The 18,448-nt window shown below is 39.4% G+C and overlaps 1 protein-coding gene across 4 annotated transcripts in view; it reads right to left on the reverse strand.

The window, feature by feature from the left end:
* The window catches only part of LOC116323976 (zinc finger protein 609-like), a 79,323-nt gene extending 62,632 nt beyond the window's left edge, over nt 1-16,691 (reverse strand). Inside the window, exon 1 of one of the 4 annotated variants that reach the window (XM_031744486.2) lies at nt 16,079-16,691. The gene's annotated coding sequence lies outside the window, so the exon portion shown is untranslated. Of the gene's footprint in view, nt 1-16,074 lie in introns of all 4 variants that reach the window. The other 3 variants (XM_031744484.2, XM_039608013.1, XM_031744485.2) reach the window with 3 other exon arrangements.
* Nucleotides 16,692-18,448: the final 1,757 nt, after the last annotated feature.

The following is an 18,448-nucleotide window of genomic DNA, read 5'->3' on the forward strand; positions in this document are numbered from 1 at the left end:
CTTGAAGTGACATGTCTAATAGTGGGGAAATGGTAACTGCCAAGAGATTCAGCTGGGGGCTATACAAAAATCTACTCGCCTAGTGAAGCCACTGTAATTATGTTGTATGCTTAAACAAAGCATTTTGAGATGATCGCTCTGCACAACAAAAGCTGCCAGATTAAAGAAATGAAAAATGGCACAACAGACGGGGCTAACAACTACTTTAATTTTTATAAGGTGCTGCATTTTTACAGCTTATGCCCCTCCCCCCTCCTTTGGTAGTGATATCAATAGATTAAAAGAAAGAATAAAGCCTTGATCTGCAGGTTTAAGTACTTGACAGATTAAGGCGACTCTGCGTGAATTGTAATCAAATTGAGATAAATATCAGGCCTGAACTATTTGAAATAAACATATGCCTCAGATGATTCAAAGCTACAGAACATCAAGCGCGTTTACAGTCATTTGATAATGGAAATGCTTGCCCCAGTAAATCAAATTCTTCTGCCTGTCACAAAGTATTAGTGAAATGCTCTTAGAAATAACCTCAGCACAGTGTTAACACTATTCACCGCTATTCATGGAAAAGAAAGCATCAATAAAAATGCACTAAAAGATCATCTGAATTTTGTCAAGTAGTCAAAGAGTGGTGGGTACTTTAAAAGGAAATTAGACTCACCTAAGAGCAGAAATAAATACTCACACTGTGGCTTGTCTGTGGTTAGAGCTGATGCAGAAGGCGAAAAGAACACGCACACGTTGGCAAGAGAGTAAGAAACCCCCAATCCTAAAACACTGACAAAGAGCCATATTGATTTTTCCTCTGCTCAAAGAGGACTCGAGCAGAAACAAGAGCAACTCCATTAACATGCCGAGCCATTCCACTCTGCCATGATTTCTGAATTACCAACGCCAGTCTCTAAGATTCTCAAAACACTTCTAATTATCTCTGCTCTCTCCGTTCTATAATTGAGGCACTCTGTCTCAATGGAAGCTGATGTAGCGGCAGCGGCGGCATCTACTGCGGCACGCTTGTTTGCGTCCATGGTCAGCTGCAGAATAGGCACACTGAATGCGTAATCTCCCAGTGGAGAGACTTTAGGGTTGATAATACTAATGAATTTTAAGTAATATATTACTGCATCCATCTATATGTTTGCGCGTGGGGCAGCTAATGAGCCACAGGAACACTTCAAGATGACAAGTATTTATCTAGCCTGTCATCTCTGCACACCAACATGAAAGTGGAACGTCGTCACAAATACCACACCAGGGGCTTTATCATCTATATAGCAGTGAAAGATAGAAAGAACAAGTTATTACTTAAAAGAACATACTAAACCAATACTCTGTATTTCATTAAAAATAACTACTTAGCATTAAGCCTCATATAGAACAGGGTTGAGTGATATGTTACACCAACCAGCACTTTGTGGTAGAACAATATAAACTAGACAGTTAATAAAATAAACTAGCCCAATTCAACTTTCAATTCTTTTTATAACACACATGTAAAGTCTTCTAATGCCTAAAAACTACCAGCTGCGAACTCTGAATCACCAACAGCTGATATATATCTGTTCAATCCCCAACACTAACAAGTCAATGAGAACAGCTGCACAAGGACATCTAGGCTATTTTCTCCTATTATTTAAAATGTGTACAACACTCATGGTGGAATTGTTTCCAATATCTTAAAATGTCAGTGGGAAAAATAAAGATAAAACCAGAGCTTTGTTTATCAGTTTTCAAAGAGATACACAGACTGCACAGACAAGGACAAAGTGGTAAAATTAGAATGTTAATACTGCAGGACAAACTGCCTTGTTTAAGAGTAACATCTCTGTGTTAATGATGATTGACTTCGACAACATTACATTCCTCCAGAAGGTAGTGAGACTTAAAACACTCGATGGAGCCCTTTAAGCCAAAACAGAAAAAAGAAGAAAAAAAAGATGGTGCCATTTGCATTACAATGCAACAGTATATTTAGCATCTGAGCTGTTTAAACACTGAAACAGAAGGGACCATAGCAATGACTTCTGTGGTAATATCAGTTAGAGCTGATGAAGAGGTTCCCCTTGACGCAAAACGGTCTGCTTTCTATAGGGGTTCAAGATAATTCAACAAAGAGTATGAAATTTCATTCCACAGCTCTGGTAGTCTTATCAAGCCTAAACTAATTTGGTTACAGACTGTTGGCAAGTGACAACCACTCAGCAAGACTGTGAGATAAAAAGGATCAAGTAGTACATTACAAAGAGCTGCTTAGCAACATTATCGAGTACATCAAACACAAACTAGACAAAATCAAGTGCAATCTAGACATATATCTTTTTTGACTGCTATCACTTGAACAGTTTCTAAATGAAACTGGTTTAGTAATGCTTATTCCAATGGTAGAGCACAAACTCATTAACCGTGAAACTAAATTATTCAAAGGAAGGAGAATAACAAGTGTAGATAAGGGAGCTCTTGAAGTGCTTTGTGTTGACTTTAGGTCGACATCTACAACCCCACCAAAGCAAGATATGCGATGTTGGTAAAATGAAAACCTCAGGGTATGTTCGCGTTACATGTTTGCTGTGCTGAATTTAATGTCTGGTCTTGACTATCTGTCTTACTTTGCTGTCAACATAGTGTTCCTACATGACAAGCAAAGTGGAAAAAGATGACATTTTGTCATACTAGGTGCCAAAAGATCCACGTCCATCAACAGAGGTTCAAAAATAGACATATTCAAAAAAAAAAAAAAGTAAACAAACATTAAGTGGAAGCAACTTCCTGATTGGCAGTGTTTTTAATCCAAATACCATAAATACTAAATACTTAAACAGGAGCTCAGTAGAGGAATGCATTATGTTGAAAACACACAAGGCCAAATAACAGAAAGTGCATCCAAGAGCACCAGCATTTCAGTATTTTAATAACATTTATCAAGAGGACTAGTCCATACAACTTAATAACATCTGCTGGTAAGCACACAGACATCAGCCCTTTTCCTCAATATCATTTTCACATGTGCTCATTTGCTTTCGACATGATGGGGTATGATTTCTGTTTAATGGGCATTTTCTTTTCAGCACCTCATTGGCTTTTTAGAGATGGTCTTAAACTTGAGTCAGTGAGCTGTTGAAAATAAACAACCCAGGCTTTAGCAGTAGGAAATCAGTCTTTTATCTTCTTCTTTTTTTATTTTGCTTAGGAAGTCTGCACACTGAGTGAAATGACCCTGAAATATCTAAGTGAAATCTCTAAGAGCTGGCTGAAATCTCAAAATGCAAAGGAGAGGTCATTCAGTGCTTTCTTTATCATCTCCTTTAGCATTGGATATACACTGGATACACCCAGCAATCCCTTAGGACAACAAAGCATCTAATCCTATATTCAATTTCTTGTAGCAGCAGCTTTCAAAGTGAGGTGATGTCAATAATGGACGCAGGTCATGCACATCATATGCCGTAACTTAATGTTTCCATATACTAAACTATAAATATGTTTAAACCCACAGGCAAACCATGGTGGTTAGTGCTCTATAAATAAAATGATCACAGGGCATGCACAGATGTAAACTACATGAACTAATACCTACCCCTACCCATTAATCTAACCTTTAAGGCGAGAATAAGAAACATTACACAACAAATACGTGATTAAAAACTCTGTAATGTCATAGATGTTGGTCCCTACTACCCAAAAGCTTTATGCCAGCTATGCTGTCACAATAAGGCCAGTGTATTTTTCATTTTCCTTTGGTTAAACATTGTGTACACACTACTTTGGGGGCACTACCGAAACCTTTTAATCTGTTTTGACCAAATTTGTCTGGTGATTCTTTTTTATGTCCCACTGACAAGAGAAAGTCTTGGTATTGTCTTTGTCTTCTAAGCTTAAAATAACTTCCTGTTAAGTGTTGGCTGCAGAGTGGCTGACATCCTTATAAGAACTTTGTTTGGAACATCAACAGAGACCAGCTTCAACATATTATTACTTAGCCTAGTGTAGCTGGATTCCCTTAGCACCTTGGGTATCTTTCCATATGACCTCACGAATTCTCCCTCACAAAATTACTTGACATCATGACATTTTCCACTAAATTCAAGAAAAAGTGTTTCAGAAAACACACACAATTTATTCTTTTTGATTATTTAGCTGTAGTCAAGCAAAGAAGAATGGCTAATTTAATCAAACAAAGCATGGCTGAAGCTTGAGGTGGTTAGTCAAACTGATACGATCAAGCTCCTCCTCACTTGAGACTTTACTCCGAGTATCTGCTGTCAGTCATCAAATTTAGATCATTGACTGATTTCTTGACTTAGACAATACTGCACGCACTAAGGCTGCACATTTCCTTTTTCACACTTTTAAATCAGAGGACAGTCAATACACAGAAATCACAGCTACCACAAACACTTTCATGTAAACTTGCAATTGCTAATCTGCAAGACCTCAGTTTCAGTAAAACGGCAGGGAGGAGCTTTAGTCACAGACTGGCAGGAAACTGCATCTGCATTTACATCTATGGAAAACTTGGGTAAATATGTTTGGGTAAATATTGCTAACAGCGAATATCTGATGACTATGCAGCAAGTACCAAAAAAACAACGGACCAACTCTTTCTCGGTTGGCTGAAAATTCCAATGCAGGGCACAATCATACTGTCAGTAACAACAGTCGAATAACAATTACATACAGAGGGATTTCAAGATGAGGGTTGAAGGGCTTAACCCTCTCATTACACAAGTGTGTTTAGTGTTGCAAAAACCATAGGCATGAGAATGGTTTACAGAGAACAGGAAAAAAGTGATGAGTCACTCATCATAATGTAGACGTGTGGGCTAACCCTCATTACCTTTTATCCTGTGATGAAATGTTTTATCCAAATGGGAGTGGTCTGTTCCAGGATAACAATGCCGCACTGAGAGAGCATGAGGTCTTACTGAATATTCAATAGGTGACAAAATGATGTGATTGACATGCTATGACCATCATGGTCACCAGATCTCAACCTGGTTTACTACTTAAGGGAGACTCTCTACCCTCATTTTAAGATATCACAATCATCATTCTGGAAGAACACTCCTTCATCAGAGCCTCATGGACTTCGGACTTTCTTAGTTTGACACGTCAAGTGAGGTGCCTGTAAGGACGGAGCAGTAGTTGGAAGCCATCCACAAAACACCGATCCACAAATTCTACACAGGAATGCCAGAAAAGTACACGCATTTAGACGACAGCATAAGATTGCAAAAATGTTATGCGAGAATACACATTTGTTGCGAAATCACACTTTTTTCAGATCACTAATAATGTACATTATGTATTTTCCCTACATTTTGAAGATAAAAATCAAGCTTTCGGGTTGAAACTGAGAAAACTATAGCACAAGAGAAAAGGTGCAAAAGTAAGAATGCTAAATTGTAATGTATTTCAATGACAAGTCTTAGTATAAATATTTAAAAAAAAATAAAATAAAAAAATCAGGTGTAGTATGCATATACCAGTGAAATGTTAAAGTATTATTCTGAATAGCCGATATATGATCTTTCCCCCATCAATCAATATTAAGGTTTTCCTCCTCGACCCAGAATGTAAACTGAAAAAGGAGCTGAAATGTGCGAGCTAAAATAAGCTTGTTTTATTAACTTAAATACTGACTGACAAATGAGGGAGAAGGAAGAGATGTGAAAGGAACATGGCCTTGGGCTAAAGAGCAGAAAGTCCCTGAATAACACTGCTCTCTGTGTCTGTGTGTGTGTGCAGCAGAAAAGATAAAGACACTACTTTTTTCCCTAGAGTCTTTTGTCGACTGTTTATTACATGCATTCCTGCACGGGCAGCTCGCCAGGCAGGATTCCAACAAATTCTTAGTGAAAAGTGAAATACCCATCTGCACACAGTGCATTCAGTCAAGCTAATGGTATCTACTCGTAAATTCTCTGGACGTCTCAGGCTTTTATACTAGTTTATTCCACGAGGAATCTTCTATTAACCTACTACACTGAGGATGACTGAACAATAGAAATCAGTAATAAAGCAACAACATCACCACAATGAACACTGGCATAACCGCTCCTGCAGAGTGTCAAAAGTCCAACTATGAGAAGACAGCAGGCCACTGGTGAGTGACTAATACACTGCACTACTGTTTGTACCATAGACAGTTGTGGTGTTGCCATGTGAATGTCCAACTAGAGAAAGGCCGAGGACAACCATTAACCTCAAATAACTGCCTGCCTCTCTTCCAGCAGCTGCCTAACAGGGGCCGAGTCAACAAGCGAGGCTTCAAATGGCATTGTCACTCCAACATGGTGGCTACACACAATCAATGCTGCACTGATCTATCCCTCTGAGACACAAGTGTCAGGTTCAAAAACTGACAAGTATCAAGAGTAAGCAATAATTTGGACCCCATTCACTCTCGATCAGAAAACTGGTTTTGACAGCGTGGAATCTATTGCTGATGAATTATCTGCACCACACTATGTAAAAATCACATTTTAAATCTGGAGTGGGCAATCAATTTCCCCAAAGGGCAAGATGAGAAACTGGGACCAACAGGCTACACTAAGTTCTGCTTACAATATTAATTGTATCTCTTATAAGCTTATTGGCGTGGCCCTCCACAACAGTCCCAGTTTTTCATGTGGCTCCTTGGGAAAATTAATAGGCTGCCTCTGTTTTAAAGGGCACTTTAACTTTGTACTTGAAGCACAAAGACTCACAACGCAACTGCTCATAAAAACACACACACACACACACACACACACACACACACACACACAGAAACGTAGGCAGTAACATCTGACAGTAAGGCCTGAGGTGCACACTCTATCACCACCAGTGTTTGCAGTGCTGGAAATCGTATGTGAGGTAAGAAACGCATTCTATGCTGCATTTCTGTAATGGGAAAATAGCCACATTAAATCATATTCTTTGACTTGCGTATTACACAATACCTATAATAGGGTATAGCTGACGAGTGGTCCCACTTTTCACTGTGTATTAACCTTAGACAATACTGTTTAATATAGTTTTTAATATTTGGAGCTACAGTGCATCTTCCATGCTGCACCATGTGACAGAGGAGGTGCACACCAGCTTTCCTTTAGAACGTGAGTTTAAATACATTCGCCTTATTTGGACATTTGACATTCTTGTTTACACATTTGCTGCCACCGTGACCGCTTGGTCATCCATTAAAGGAAATGTGTTTCCGCCTCCAAAAATGCAACTCAGCTATGTCTGAGTTCAAACGCACCATCACTTAGAAAAGTAAAAGAGCTCAGGTTTGCTTGCTTTGTCCTCGTGTTGTCACCAATGCAAATGATTCTCCTTCAATTCTCCATCTACCTCTCCTATTCCCCATGCCTGTTTGTTCTCCCTTTTCCCCAGCATCATCAATTTTGTTTTATAGCGGCTGCCAAATTAAAATGCAAAGCAAACAGGCTTTCTCTGGCAGATTACTGTATGTTACAAGTAAAAGCTAAAACAACCAATCACACAATATGCAGACAATACCATGTGTGCTCTTTTTTAGCTGCAGCATATTTAGTCCGATATATTCACACGTTGGAGCATCCTAATATTTCATTTCACTACTAATAACACTAAAGCTGAATTTATGCTTCTCTGGCGAGTTGTTTCTCTGCTCCTGTTGTAGATGCCTACGGCGTGGGAAGTGATTTATGGTTCAGCGTAGGATTTAACCCGTTGGCTGTCGTGGCATTGCTACCTCACTAGATGGATGTGTTGTACATTTTTGTGCCATGCTGTGTATTTATTTCCCAACCAAGTAATATAATTTACCTTCATGTATTTGCTATGCTGTGCTTACGTGATTTAAAAAAAAAGCAAATATGTCCATGTTGTTTACATTCTCAAAAAAATAGAAAATGATGGTGAAGACTAAGCTGTTCCATTACTCCCATGAACCCTTTACAGCCTGTGTTAACCTCACACTGCTACATCTTAATACAAAGGCATAAATCTGCCCTAAGCAGCTGAGTGAAACATTACACACCCATATTTTTTTTGCAAACCAGTCAGGACAGTTCAAACCACTAATGTTAAAGCCACAAGAGCTACTACTTGCGAGAGTATGTGCGAGTGCTGCTCCATTTGCGTGTTTTTGATTAACTGCCTTCTCTGGCCACAATCTCGACCTTAAATGGGATCTCTACTCTTGAGAGTAACCGGGTTTCTCCACTGATTTTCCTTGATCGTTTGTGAAATCGCATAACAGAGTTTTATCGGGGTAAGACCTACATTTGCTGTCCAAATAAGTGAATTTGTTCCAGCGCCTTGTCAGATTAATTGGAAAAATGAACAGGGACAGATAATAATGACTTCCTGCAGGCTGATTAGATTTAAATTTCCTGATTTCTGGCAGTAGTATTTTAATTCATTTGCATTTTGTGGTGCTTTCCATCTGATTTTTTGGTTACACAAAGTAATCTGGTGATTATCTTTTTGATAAACTAATTATCAGTCAAAGAGTCTCATTATAAATTTCCCACAGCGCAGGATAATGTTGCTAACCGACACAATGTTACAGATCTGATTTCCCCTTTGTTTTTGTTTGGTGTTTGTTTATTGTGTTGTTCATTATTTGTTTTGTGTTTTGATTATTATCATAGACCTAAGCATATTTTGCCAACAGCACACAACAGCCCCAATCAGGTTGGCCTCGGTAGAAGAAGGACATAAGAATCAGTGTAGCCAGCAGACTACACAAAATAGTTGGAAGTGATCCAGATGTGGTCGCCCAGGGTAACCAAACAACTAGTACTGTTGAAGCCTGAGGGCCCAAATAAGATTTCCTGTAACTACATGCCAAAGCTGACTGTTATATAGAAGATTGGTTGATTTCATTGGGATTTTTTTGTAAAGCCCATCTGATACTGGATTTTTGGAACCAATGCTGATACTGACTTTTATGCTACAGTGACACTAGATAAAACAGTGGCGGGAGACTGTAGCACCAAAAAATAAAAATTACTGCCTCTCTGTGCAATGAACTGCTAGGTTTGTTACCACTATTCAAAGCGACTTTGGTGTGTCAAGATGGTGATAAACGGCAATGAAACAGAGCCAGTTTGTTATCAGTTTGTGATTAAATAGGGTCAAGCTGGCAATTACATGAAATCTCTTTACGATAATATGGTGATTCACTGTGAGAAATCTGTATCAATGGCAAATCTGTTGCTGTTTACATACACAAAAATTCACATTAAACAAAGTCCAGTCAAGACTGGAAATTCCCCCATGAATAGTGATGTAGTTATGGCAGGGCAGGGCTTAACTACAAAATGATAGATGGTTGGCAACCTTGCTTTTATATGAGAAAATAACCAGAATACAACCACTTGGCAACCAGATGACAACCAGTTGAGCGCAGTCTCTTATTGCAAAACAATGCATCGCAGATAGGCAACTCATCGGCACAGACTGACTCAGATCAATTGCAATGTTTTGGCAATCGATTTGTGTTTATAAATTACACAGCAGTCATTCCCAGACCTCCACTAATCTGTCTCAGAGCGATTGCAGTCAGTTTGAATCAGCCCACAACTTTTTGTGAACAGGTTCCCTCCCCAAAGGCGACCCTGGCAGAAAGTGGTCGCCACAAGTACTTGAAATCCGTCACCGGTAGCAAACCAGGTCAATGGTTTACTCTAGTGTGACTGAGCCATTAGACAACAAAGGTTTTCAACAGTGATATCAGTCAATTAGCACAAGAAAGCTCTTTTTAAATTTTTAACTACTACATTGAACTTTTCTAGTCAACAAACGTCTAATGATACATGTTTCTAAATTAACTCAACATCTTTTTGTATTAAATTCTATTAAAGAAAAAACAATTCATATCAACACATTTAACATTTACACCAACACCAATAAATCTGCAATACATCCATTTCCAGTTTGTTCTATCCGATAACGTAAGTGTAAATCATCTCAAATCACTGTACAATTTAAAAACAAAAACCTGGCCTATTACTGTTGCTCGAAGATCCAGCACTAAATTCTTCAGTGATGTCTTCACTACTGAACAGCTGAAAATACATAATGCCTAATAAACTAGCCCCATGATATATTGAGCCCTGCAAAAATCAAACAACTACAGCCTTTAATCCCAGTTAATTCTTTATCTATGCACAGTAAAAAGGAACTGGACATGATCGCCGTGCACCTCAAACGACAACCCTTTGGTGGGCTTTAAACCGAAGCCGCTTTCATGGGAATGTGTTTCAAACTAAAACGACATTAAAACTCAATACATCTGTTTCCATGCATGCCCGGGCAGAGAGATGAAACAGGATAGTAGATCTCTGTTAACATTTGCACAGTTTTGGACTGACGAAGAAATGGTGCTCTTTGAAAGTGGTTGCCGTTCCAATTGATCATCCATGTTTTTCACATTAGACTGCAGCAATTGTGGATGTTCTCTCATTTACTCATCAATATAACAAGCAAGGCTGGTGTCATCTGAGAGCGACAACGGTTTCTCTTTGATTCTACAGATGACAGTGAATTCTGCTGTATGATTAGGGCAACAGGGATAGAGCCTCCCACTCACTGCCACCACGCTACACTATTGATGTGCTCTGAGGAATTCCCGCGCATCACTTCAAAGACCTTTCTTGCTCTACACTAAGCTCAACTCAAAAACATATCTTCATAAAAGACCATGACATTCCTACAGCTAAAAGCGAGCTTATATCTGGGAAAGACTTAATTGCTTCGCGTCAAAAAATGGATACACTGTATGTTCTGTAGAGCAGCTTATAAAAAAAATAATATTATATTGTAGCATTTTCTTTACTATTTTAATCAACCATTTATAGATGTGCATGTAGCAGCGAAAAGATCACCACTGTCAGGAACAAGTGATGCACCACTGATTAATGAGGTCACACTGCTTATGAATGCAGGAGTGAAGGCAGCACTAAATGCAATGGTGTGGTAAAAAAACCCAAAGGTTTTGTAATAACAAACACAACTATCCTTTTGAATCGACCCCCATAATTGCTGTGGCTTTCCTTTCTACGATCACACGGGACGATACTTCAAACCAAAAGCAAATGAGACAGCATTTCTGCAGCACTCAAGTCTGTGCTGCGCCACAAAAGCTGACAATATCTTTATAGCCTGTGTGGGGGAGACTTGAGTGTAACCTGGGCTCACATCCCAGGAAAAGATGGATCACTGGTTTCTGGCAAAACAGCAGATGTGCAACAAGCATTCAAAGTGCCCCCCCTCCCCTGCTGTAATGGGCAATTCACAAGTGAGAAATCCAATCAAAGCTGTAAAACCTGAAGCAGAGCTGCATATTCTGATACGACATTACAGCCCACACGACAACTGTCACATCGTCAACTTTGTCAACAAAATGGTAGCCTCAGGAAATACAGACTGAGGCAACATCCACACAATCAGTTTTCATATCTAAAATCTATTTTGGGGGCCAGCTGAGGTACATTTTCCCCCCCACTGCAAGCTTCCCTAGCCCACCCACACAATGGATGGCTCAACAAATATTGCCATCTATTCTAATTGTCAGTTTCCATTGTCCTGCATTTACTATGCTTGAACAAGCAAATAAAAAATAAACAAAAAACAAAAAACCCCACCATTTTAATAACTGCATTACATAATTACGCATTGCAGTAATATTTAGCTGTTTTTCAGGTGTATCGCAGCTTTTAAGCCTTGCCACGGCCTGTTACATTGTAATCTCCACAGTCATGTTCATATCGAAAGATGATGGAAATGACATAATTATGTCTGAACCTTCCACCCACCTGTTTTTCCACAAGCTACAAAAACAACACAGGGCACTCCACAGAGCACTTCATCAATTACAGGAACTGTTTAATCAAAGTTTGAACTTACTACAGATTTCAATTCAATTCAATTTTATTTATATAGCGCCAAATCACAACAGCAGTCGCCTCAAGGCGATTTATACTGTACAGTAGATCGTACAATAATAGATACAGAGAAAAACCCAACAATCATATGGCCTTGTCAGCTGTTAAAATACAAGCAGATACAGCACAGTCAAAATTCACAGGTAGCCAAGTGTGCAACACACAGGCTAAAAATATAAACACGGACAGCAATCAACAGTTTCCTTAAGTTGTTTTTTGCCCCCAAAAAAGGAATTAAATATGCCATCAGAACGTATTGGGTTACCAAAGCCTATGCTACTTTCTCTTCATGCTAGAAGTGTGAAATGAAGTCCCAGGTATCTCTCTCACTCCTTTTCAACTGTGTGCACATGCAAAGGAAATAGCGAAAGCTGCACCTCTGCAGGTTAGCTGTTCCAATGGAACACAGTATGCACTATGGTAGGTGGGAAAGTAGCTATTTTAACCAAGTGCTATATTGCATTAACAATTACTGACTACTATTTGGAGGTCAGGTCATGTAGGTAGGTAATGCTGTTTTTCTGAAGGCACTCAAGCGTCCCATGTTAGAGCTTCCCTGCAGTGCTTCAATAAGCCCATCCCCCCCGTCACTCAGACAGGATCGCTTCAAAAGAATCTTAACCTTGGAGAAACGCTGCATGTATGTTTTAAAGTACAAAGATTTTCCATCTAATCACAACCTGCCTATTGACACTTAACTGCTTTATAGCACTCGCCACTTCACAAAGGGAACTGTGGAATGCATATGCGTCTCATTGCTCATGTGATCCATTTCATTGCTAATGTAAAACCCAGGAGTATTATTGCATATGTGGATATATGTGCACCTTATTGTAAAAAAAGCTTAATTCAAGTGGTTTGAAAATAAAAGGCACCCATAAGCCTTCAAATGACCAGCTACGTTCGAGGATATAGGTTAAATCCTTTCTGAGTTTGCTATCAGCCGGCGTGTGGCCACGAGATGACGGCAGCCTTACAAAGCCAACGTAATCCCCTTGTCCTGGACTAATCCAATGCCCTGGACCTCAAACCAAACACTTTTTAATGCTCTTCTTGCACAGTGTTTCTTTGGTATATAGTCTAAGACACAGCAGATTTTAAAAAAGGTGAAAGGCTGGTCACAGTTAACGTAAAACAAATCTGAGCCAAAGCCCAGTCCCATCACGTACATTAGTCACTTTTACAGTCAGTTGCTGTCCTTTTAAAAAACATTACATACCAGCAGTTGAGTTATCAAGGACATCAGACTGTTGAATAAGGAAATGGAAATTTCCTCAAGTGGCGTTCCTCTCGTGTTCAGTCACTTCACAAGCTATGGTCTGTCAGACTGTACAAAATCTATCTGCCATGCTACAACAAGGCTCCTAACACCCTGTGTGTACAATGATTAGAACAAATTACTACTTAAAAAAAAAAAAAAAAAAAAAGGTAATCAGATGGAGAGGAACTGCCTTTGAAAAGGTGAAATTGCTCAATTTTGTCCACCAAAAGAAAAAATAGCAAAGGACATGTTTGCTCTGTGGAAACATTGCTATTATTAAAAGGGACACCAGTGCTTTCACATGTATGAATTCAATTTCAGGGCAAATCCTCTGGGCTTAACACTGTTATATTACCGTCTTTTGTATTGATTTCAATGTGACAAAGACATGAGAAGAATGAGTAATAAACCTCTAGGTAAAACAAAGTGTTCAAAAAGAAATCAATACAAAACAAGTCGCTAATAATACGTAGTGACCAAACATTCTTCCAGCATACATAAAAGACCTCAATCATTTATTGGACCCACTAGCAAATTAATGTTAGTCTGGTTAAGGTGATCCTTTTGATGCCTGATATAGTTTATTTGGCTAGCTGTACTGGAAATAATATGAACCGTTCTTTGTAGGTGACAAAGTCACAATACCTCAGCATGAATGCATTTAATGCTGCCTTGGGTCATGTGCGTGACTTCCTATTGACTTGACATTATTTCACATAAGTCACTTGAAATCATCGCTAACAGCCCCGTCAGGCCTTAATGACTGCATACCAAGCCTTAAATGAGGAACTCTTACACCTCTATGCCAAAAAGCTGGTATGAGAAAACCACAGGTCTGCTGCAGACTGGACTGGATTCAAACAACTTCCAACACGTTCCACATTGCCGAATAGGGAACAAACGCTTCATGCACATTATTCCAAAGTAGCTTAATATTACAGTGCAGAAAAGTGTCTTCAGGTTTTTCAAATGGAGCCCAGAGTTTTCGCGAGACAATGTATCCAACCTGATTTAACATTAAATGAAGCATTAGCCAGAAATGCCTGAGGCTCTTGAGAAACCAGTGACATGTTTAATGATTGAATATTCAGTTACTGTCACCTGTAGTGGATTTATGTAAACAAATAAATTTCATTAACAAAAGAACCACTCATTTGCATTGGTATAACCACATTTACGGCTTGGGTGGATGGTACAGTCGATGGCTCGGACAGTACTTCTTTCTTAAAGTAAGAAGATAGTTACTTCTATCACTAAATTGAAACTGTTAAGGCTTCATGGTGGACAAATTGTAGTTTGTTTCATTTCTGTACTTCAGTCTCATAACCTATTATTGGAAAATGACATCAGCTTCACCTACTTATCCATCTACCTCGAGTACTCTGTAATAATATCTGAAGTTTGGTGTTCTGCAACCGCTCGCAAATATCTCATTGCGAGATAATCCGCCCACGCCAGATGTCCTTACACTTAGGCATGCCACATGGAAGACCTTGAGTGTTATATTGTAAGCACTTAGTGGTCATTCTTGTAAAAACAGAAATGTGCAACACAAATGACAAATGTCCTCAACGAATCATATTTAATTAACTGCCAGCACTAGCTCATCGTACACATTAAGCAGGATTGTGCAAAGCCTGTGACACGTTTATGTTGCAAGCTTGCACAACAACAATTCAAACCATGTCTCGCTTTTTCCCCAATCAACCCTGTTTTTAAAAAAATAAATTTCTGCACGCTGGAGCGTTTTTGTTTTTTTAAAATATAAAATACAGTTAACAGAACTGCAGGTCTTGGATCTTGACTAAGGAATATGTTGAACACTTTAACCTGCAGCTAAGTACTAGACTGCAGACTACTTTGCTAGTCTTTAATGTGGTCCTGTTACAGTCCATGGAGCAGCACAGACCATGGGGTAGAGCACAGGGTTAGCCCACAGTGGTCTTGTTAAAAAGGAAATCTTGTGCTTGAGTTGAATGACTCAAATCACTGAGATGGGACACCCCCAAGAACATGAGCTAACAAAACGTGACTTGTTTAGTTTTGGTTGTTTTTTCTTGAAAGTCCTAAGCATAACTACATATTAACATGATCCACCATTTTGTAAAAATTTTAGCTGTATTACAGAGCACTTTGTGTGAAGCCACAACCTATAACAAGAGTTGTAGCACTTGTTTACACTGCTCTGTGTTTGTGTGTATGTGTGTGTGTATTAACACCAGCAGACGTGCGGTTTCAAACAGATTCACACAGATCCTCACACTCTGCTAAATCATCACTAGTAACACGTTAAAAGATCAGGCTTTCATTTTCATGTCTTCTTAAGTGCCCCTCGCAATTCACTAACGAGACCCCCTGGGAGTCCCCGGTACCCAGATTGGGAAACACTGTGGTCACTTCACTGGCGGAATTTGCAGCTTCAAATCTGCCCAGATCCTTATTTTATTTCCAAACATGGGGGGTCGTTTAAAAAGAAAAACTATCAGTCTATTAGTGAAGTCAGACAAGTGTATTCTGGGGTTAATAAATATTGCAGTCCCCGAGGGTAACTGTCACGACCCGTGAGCTCAACTTAAAGAATCTGTTAGCAGTGCTTTAACGGTTATGGTACCAGCTTCACTTTCACACGTTAGCTGAAGTTCAAGAAGCAGATAGAGCTAACTTAGCTCGGTGTAATGAGCTAATCTAAGTGTAACGTTAGCTCTCTGGCAGACTGAAACAATGAGCTCAGAGTGCAGTCAGCCTTGGCTAGCTTGCTTGCTGCTGCATGCTGTGTTGGCTACATAACGTAAAGCTAGCCAGCTTGCCATGCACACAAGGCTAACGTTAAATGGCTAACGACTCGTAGCACTATCAACAATAAGAAGAAAAAAGAAGAAAAAAAAATGTACTTACTTACCGACTTAGCTAGACACTCCTATTCCAAACCGTGGTCTGCCCATGGTGGTGTATGCTCCATAAAAAGAACAAATCAACGGTAATTATGCTTTACTTATAAGAAAACCTCTGAAAAAAAATCTAAAGCACCAGAAAGCAGTGGCAGCGCACTCCCCAAGACATCCAACACAAGAGAGGAGGGGAGGCCAGCGATTCACTGGACTTCTGCCATCACACTTCGAGATACCGTCCACAGCGAAAACAGCCGAGTCCCGAGCGCATTTTTATCGGTGCCGTCTCAAGCCAGACACAAGTCCGGTCCTCTCCTGCGACCCTCTGTCAATTATTCCCACAGCGAATAGCTTTCAATCCAGGTTAATTCCTCCGTATTCACCGTCCCTGGATGAGCGCCGTGCTGGTTCTTCGTGTGGGAACTGATACAATGTAGCCAACCAGCAGCAGCGATTAGGAAATCCAGGATAGAGAAGTTCCTTTCGGAATGGACTGGGATACGTCAGGTACAATGCATGGAACTGGATCAACCACACTGGACTGTGACTGTGTGCGTGTGTGTATTAGTTTTCAGCAAGGAGATATGCACCAGCTAGTCTAGTCCAGCCCCCACTGAATGCGTTGAGTTCAAGCCGCTGCTGTGGTTTTTACACAGAGACAGGGCCGTAGCCAGGATTTTAAAAAATACTGAGGTCACAAGTTCAGTCTTCTCCTCTCTCAGTTGTTATAATGGAGTAAGATTTCTTTAAGCTATCTATAAATAATACTGCTTTCCTATAAATAACACCGATTTCAGATTTATTGTTAAATGCAGGACAGAGCACAATTACCAAATGCAACTAGCAGCCCAAAACATCAAAAGGTTAAATGTAGCCTTCCATGACCCAGAAAAGACACCAATAATCCTCCATAAATTGTCTGTAGTTTACTCACTGAAGTGACTCTTCATTAAAAAAATGTGTGATTTGACATTAAAAATATTTAAAATAATGCCTTCACATAAAAGTGTCTAATACATTAGAAAATACCAAATAGTAGACAACAGACCACCGTTTTGCTACATTACAGTTCAGGGATAGAAATGCTAATCATTTGATGATGATGATTTGTTGATGACTGTGTGATAATGGGAAGTCAGACATGAATTTTCTGGCCTTCATCATGTGTTTATAAGACACAACTAATGATGTCAGTACACTCCAAACAATATGCCAGTCACTCTTGGCCTATCAAAAGGTCAGCATCATAGGTATATTTTTAAATCAGTCGTGTGACAGGACTCTAGCTACCCTTACTGCTTCCATGGGAATTAAGTGAGTCAGTCTCAATCAAGTACTGCCAATTAAATGTACTTGATTAAGTAATCATCAGCAAATCCAACCTCCTCTTTAAGTGCAGATGTTTTAGCAGTTTGCTGGTCTGAGGGGTTCAAGTGTGTGTAGATGCGATTTTCTAAGTAGTATGATGTCCCAGCAAATTCACCACAAGGTCAGACCCTACAATGCTCAGGGAAATTGTAAAAAAGGGGGAAAAAATCCAGGTGGTACGTTTTAGTCTCTAGAGACCTCACTTAACATGTTAAATGTGTAAAACATATTTCAAACAATATCCAGACCAGAGTTTGTCAGTAATGCACAGCGGCATATTTAGCAAATACCAAATCAACAGAACCCCCTCATACTAACTGTCAAACACGTGGTGGGACCTTAGGACAGCGGTGAAAACAAGCCCACAAACTCAGTGAATTAAAGGGACATTGTAGAGAAAAATGGACCAAAATTTCTTGACAACAATATGAGACACTGATAAAGTAGTTCCGAAAATTATTACTTCAAGATTTTGCTGGTAAAAGTTGTTCTAAAAACTATTAAATCACACTTTGTCTGTTAAAGAGTCATAACAACACTTATTAACGGAGCTTCGAGTGACCATGTAAAGAAACGGAATTAATTGTGCATAAAAAATTAATTATGCAATTATTAATTATTATTATTAGGCAGTCACATAAGGATTTATCACCGTGTAATAAGCCGTCAGATCTGCAGGGAGAAACTGATAAATGGTTTTTAGAGTAATCCTGGTCTGCCCTGGAATGTTACATGTTTAAAAAGTGCATTTTTGGTCCTGTTTTCCCTACCAGCCTTTTCCAGAAGGAAAGTGGATGAACAGTTCAGTGGAGCGGTCTACCTGATGAACTAAAGAGCTTACCTAAAATGATAAAGCAGGTGTTACTCTGGACAAGGGTAAACACTGACCAAAGGGATTTGTCACAACCTGGCAACCCAAATGTTCACGTAACTGGCTTATAAATGATCAAATACACTTAGTATGTGACTTATTCAACCTGTTCAAGCCCATAGGGATGTTTCGTCGTTAGAAA

The sequence above is a fragment of the Oreochromis aureus genome, linkage group 1 (assembly GCF_013358895.1).
Source record: "Oreochromis aureus strain Israel breed Guangdong linkage group 1, ZZ_aureus, whole genome shotgun sequence".
NCBI lineage: Eukaryota > Metazoa > Chordata > Actinopteri > Cichliformes > Cichlidae > Oreochromis > Oreochromis aureus.